The following is a 5606-nucleotide window of genomic DNA, read 5'->3' as shown; positions in this document are numbered from 1 at the left end:
TTCCATTACCAAGTCCATATTTTCCAACTACTCTTCCTTCCTTTTGGTTTCCAACTTTTGCATTCCACTCACCAATAACCATCAATGTATCTTGATTGCTTGTTTGATCAGTTTCAGACTGGAGTCATTGGTAGAATTATTTAATTTCTTCATCATTAGCTTTTGTAGTTGGTACATATATTTGAATAATAGTCCTGTTGATTGGATTACTTTGAAGGCAGATAGAGAAGGCTGTCACATACAGCATTGTACTCATGACTGTTTCTGCAATACCCTTTCTGAAAACACATGCCAAGATGTTCCTCCGCATTGTATTATGCCTGGCAGAAAAAATCAAAATGGTCAATATTTATCCTTTCATTTTGTTAATGCTAAAATATTTATCTTTCTCTTTCCACCTTATTTTGCCCACTTCCAATTTTCCCAGATCCATATTTCACATATTAGATATTTCCATTATTAACAGAGCTTTCGCGGTAGTTTTTGCTTCCCTTGAGTTGTGCTCCATCACATAAGGCTCCCCTCCCAGAGGCTTAAGCCGACCATTGTCTACTCCACTCTGAGAATCAGCTCCTCCTTGGTTGTCCTTATAGGACCAGAAGGCCTCATCTTTAATGGAACAAGTAGTATGTACTTGGGGCTTACCCCTAAAAGAACAGCAGTTTTTTTAAAGCAATGTATTTAATTCTTTTATAATACAACTTTATCACCATCAATGTTCTCTCCATTGCACTTAATACACCTGTCAAATCTGTGAAACACTTTTCAAACTCATTTGTTTGCATGACTGGTAGCACCTCAGTCACACAGAGCGAAGTCAGGTGAGTAAGGTGTGGGGGCCAAGTGAGGAATGCTGTTTTTTGCCAAGAACTGGTGCACTGAGATGGCTGCATGAGTAGGTGCATTGTCGTGGTGGAAAAACCAGTCCCTTGTATGCCACAAATCAGGCCTTTTTTTATGGCATGCAGTTATGAAATCTTTTTAGAACCTCTAAACAGAAAGTTTGATTAAGAGTCTGACCTGGTGGAACAAATTCCAAATGCACTATGAGTCAACATTTTTGTCTATTCAGGAGGTTGACGGATGTCTAGAACAAGATTTTTCATCAACTGACTATTCACCTTTTTTGAAACAATAAAACCCCTCATGTAATTGATTTTTTTTCCCCTATAGCACTATTCTTATGTGTTCAACATCACAACAGTTTCTGTGGCATTTTTTTCCAGAGCAGGAAACAAAATTTCACCGCTGCATACTGTTCTCTTAAATTAACAATCACAAAAAAAGGGTTTGAAAGAAACTGCTTTTACAAAAAAATTCACTGTGACCAGAAAGAAACTTCCTAGGTGACACCACTGATATCACTAACTCAGAGCAAGTTGCTGGATGCTTGTCTAGTGGGGAAAATGTGCACCACAAAAGCCCCACCCAGTAGAGCTTTTATCCAGCTTTTTTTGGAGGGGGTGGGGGTTAGGGGTTACCCCCTTGAAAAGGGCCAGGTCAGCATTAGGTTATTTTAAACTATTTTTCATTTACATGAGGCTAACATTTGCAAAAGCTGTGAGGTAAACCTAGAACTTTGGAGTTGTGAGTGAGCTAAGTGTATATATCAGGATCTACCCAGAAACTCAACAAAGCTACAAATAGTAGAAAGCTAGGCAGATGACCGAAATTCATTTGTGAGATTTTGGTATAAAAGTTGAGAAAAACTTAATAGAGCAATAAATTTTAAACATTGAATAAGTAATAGAAGTTAGAGTTATCTCATTATCTCCTGAGTGTTAAGAGGTTATATTGCTATTTCTGTCAAACAAATCCATATATGACAGAGGCATGTAGAATATAAGAAATCTAATTGAATGTGAACTTACAAGAGTAGTTTTGCTATAAAAATATACAAAAGTAGCTTGGCTAAAATATATTTTTTTCTAAATTAAAACAAAAAAGAAGCAATGAATGCTTTTGATTAAACAAACAAACCAAAAAACCAGAATACAGTTGTCCCTGGAACAAAAGCAGACAAGGGTGCCAACCTGCCAGCAGTTGAAAATATGCATGGAATTTAAAATTCACACTTGAATAACACGGAGGTGAACTATGCAGGTTCACTTTCACTCGGCTTTGCTTCCTGCTGTTAGTGGGGGGGAGCTCACGTGTTGTGAGTATGCACTTAAACGACAGTGTGAGGCTAATCATCTCCACATGAGATGTAGGAGAGACAGCTACGCACAAGGTGTTTTAAACAGATACTCCAAACACTTGAGCTCACCACAGTAGCAGCCGGGAAGGAAAAAAATGTACATGTAAATGGAACTGCACAGTCAAGCTCATGGTACTCAATTGTGCTTCATTTGCCAGAACCTTCATGCCCAGTGATTAGTTTCAATTTGCTGACAAGATATATAGGACTGAAATATCTATATCTATCTATCTATCTATCTATCTATCTATCTATCTATCTATCTATCTATCTATCTATCTTCTATCTCTATATATATTATGTTAGAAATACTGGACCTGATCTTCTGGAAGAGGATGGCAATGAACTTGTAGATTTAGGTGGTATGTGAAACGGATACATAGCTTACTGGCAAGTGGTCAGCTACACAGGCAAGGGAAAAGAGTGACAATACAGCCTTTGTACAACAAAGCAGAACACTACCAGGTCCTGCGCCACACCCTCTAACTGTTCTGACTCGTGAGCCCATTTTTGCAGCCACTGTGAATCCGTCTTGCGAGGGCTTCCCTCTTTTTCACAGCTCCTCCACTTCACCAAGCATGATGTTCTTCTCCAGGGACTCGTCTCTTCCTAATAGCATGTGCAAAGTCAGAGAGACAAAGTCTCGCATTCTGCTGCTAAGGAGTCTTCTTCCAGACAGATATGGTCCACGACACTTTGAATGTCCTTTGCCAACACCATAGTTCCTATGCACCCATTTTTCTTCTGTCTTCCCTAACCAATGTCCAACTTTCACAGGTATGTATGCGACACAATTGAAAACACTATAGCTTGGGTCAGGTACACCTTAGTCCTTCAAGTAACAACATTGCTTTTCAACACACTCATGTGCTGTACCTTATGCAATGTGTCATGTGATTGCGTGACTGTTACTTATATGAGATTTGCTTGTAGAGCCAAACAAAATGAAATCCGTGACAATGCCCATGTTTCTCTGTTTATTATGATGCCACCTATTGGTCCAGTTGTGGGCATCTTGGTTTTCTTTACGTTGAGTGGTAATGCTACTGAAGGCTGCAATCCTTGCTCTTCATCGACAAGTGCTTCAAGTCCTCCTCATTTTGAAAAAGTTAGATTGTGACATCTACACGTCTACATTACTAAGCCTTCTTCCCATCCTGATGCCACCTTCTTCATGTAATCCAGCTTCTCTGATGATTTGCTCAGCATACAGATTTAATACATATGTTGAGAGGATCCAACCCCGATACACACCTTTCCTGATTTAAACCATGTAGTGTCCCATTGTTCTGTTTGCACAATTGCCGCTTGTCCAGGTTTCATATGGGTACTATTAAGCGTTCTGGATTTCCCACTGTTCCCACTATTCATAGTCAGTAAAGGTTCACACAGTTCAATGCCTTTTAGAAAGGTTTTTATTAAAGGAATGAGAAATGAAAAATCAAATCAGCCTTTGAGTGGTCAGCCAATGTGTAATTAAAATGAGAATCAATCTGATGTGACATCAGGGAAGTCAAAACAGGCATATCAAAAGCAAGGAGATAGTTGGGAGTGTTTAATGCTGCATTCTTTATCAATATTAAGAAAACCTTATGTGATTTAATATACTTTAATTACATTATGGAAACATTTATGAAATACCAAATTATTAATTGTATAAATTCTGGTTTGTAAAACATAAAGAATTTCAACATGCCATCTATTTGCCAACTTACATATTTAATGTTGGATTGATTGATATATGTTAAAGAGAATGGAGATTCAAAATAGTTTTAAAAAGCAAAAGTGTATAAGCTTCAGGCTTTAAAGATAAAGAAAACCAAGAAGAAAAAAATCCAGCAGAGTATATGTGCATAAGGTAAGAGACATAATTGTTTGAACAAAGATCTGAAATGGGAGGACATGATGTCTTAGAGCCCCAGACGACAATTGAGTAGGTGTACTGAAATATACAGATGACAAAAAGATTTACCAATGGGGAACATTAAGTCCTGTTTGTATTTTCGAGTCAATTCACACTCAGGGTGAAACTATCAGACAGAGTAGAACTGCCTCATCAGGTTTCCAAGACTAATCCTACTGGAAGGGGACAGCCACCGCAGTTTCCATTTACACCAGTCAAACCAACCTGTGTTTATTTTTTGGCTTGTTTGTCTTCTTCGTGTTTTCTGAGTTTGAGGGGGAAAGGGGGCCTGATGAAGCAGCATCAGCATTTGTAGAGAACAAGCGTGAGCATTCTCCATGTAAACCCTTGTAGGGGAACCCTCGCTGCCCTCAGGGAGCACCGCCGTGCTGAAAATGAATCGAAGCAATCCTCCGTGCCATGTTACTCACCTTGTCCTCACAAATGTTGTTCTCAGTGTCCTTTCTACTTCTTCATACTAAGTTTGCATGGACATCTTGTGTGCTTTTAAAAAAAAACCAACAACACCCTTCTTAATTATGCCTTTGGAATCCCAAAGAAGTTATCTTGACCTATAGGCTGGCTTGTCTACCTTGAATTTACCTGTCCGAGGATATCTTTGTGGAAGCCACAATTTTGACTGTGCCTTTTTATTTTTTTAAGGTGTTTAGCAAAACTTTAATTGAGAGAACTTTCTGAACTCCTCCATTGACCATTAATATATTTTAACCATATTTTGTGAGGGATAAATCTTTTCATATATAAATATACACATAGGAGAAATACTTTTTGACTTCTTCTTGTATATTATTTACAATTTTATATCTGGACTGTTTTAGAATCCAGATTGTTCCACTATGTCAAATAATAATTAGCCAATTCTTACCCTACGGAGTTATTCTCAATTCCATATTCACTTTAAAATCTTGAAGGAAGGAATTATTTTCTGCCAATATTATTATTATTTAAAATATGGAATGCTTCACAAGTTAGTATGTCATCCTTGCTCAGGGGTCATGCTAATTTCTCTGTGTCATTCCAGTCTTTGTATATGTGCTGCCGAAGCGAGCACGTACCCATATTCTTATCAGTCCAGAATATTGATTCAAAGTCCATATTCCAAAAGGTGTACCTTTTCTTTGTAAGTAGTGATACTTAGCTTTCTCATTAACTGGAGTTATGCAAACTGTGAGACGCTGTGAACATTCCTGCAGACTGCAACAGCTGCCCTCAGTTTCTCCCCTTAACTGCAAGGTGCCAGGACCCATAAAATGAGGAGAAGAGCCCACAGAATTCCTACATAGCTCCATGGCTGAGGAGTCCTCAAACCACATTCAGTTTCCATAACTTTCCGGGAAATCTAAGGGAAACACAGAAATCTGTTATATCCATGGTGGTGTTTACTACAGGGAAATGAAGCAAAATAGAACCACACCAAATAAGAGATGCTTAAGACAAAGTCTGGAATTATTCCACATGCAAAGTTTTACCTGTTTCTTTTAT

At 38.2% G+C, this 5606-nt stretch overlaps 1 non-coding gene across 1 annotated transcript; it reads right to left on the bottom strand.

Moving 5' to 3' along the window:
- Positions 1-5069: 5069 nt before the first annotated feature.
- LOC142441987 (U6 spliceosomal RNA) lies at positions 5070-5175 on the bottom strand. Its single transcript, XR_012783259.1, has one exon. It is a non-coding gene; the product is annotated as a U6 spliceosomal RNA (small nuclear RNA).
- Positions 5176-5606: the final 431 nt, after the last annotated feature.

The sequence above is a fragment of the Tenrec ecaudatus genome, chromosome 2 (genome assembly GCF_050624435.1).
Source record: "Tenrec ecaudatus isolate mTenEca1 chromosome 2, mTenEca1.hap1, whole genome shotgun sequence".
Lineage (NCBI taxonomy): Eukaryota > Metazoa > Chordata > Mammalia > Afrosoricida > Tenrecidae > Tenrec > Tenrec ecaudatus.
This window is presented reverse-complemented; position numbering and strand designations above follow the sequence as displayed.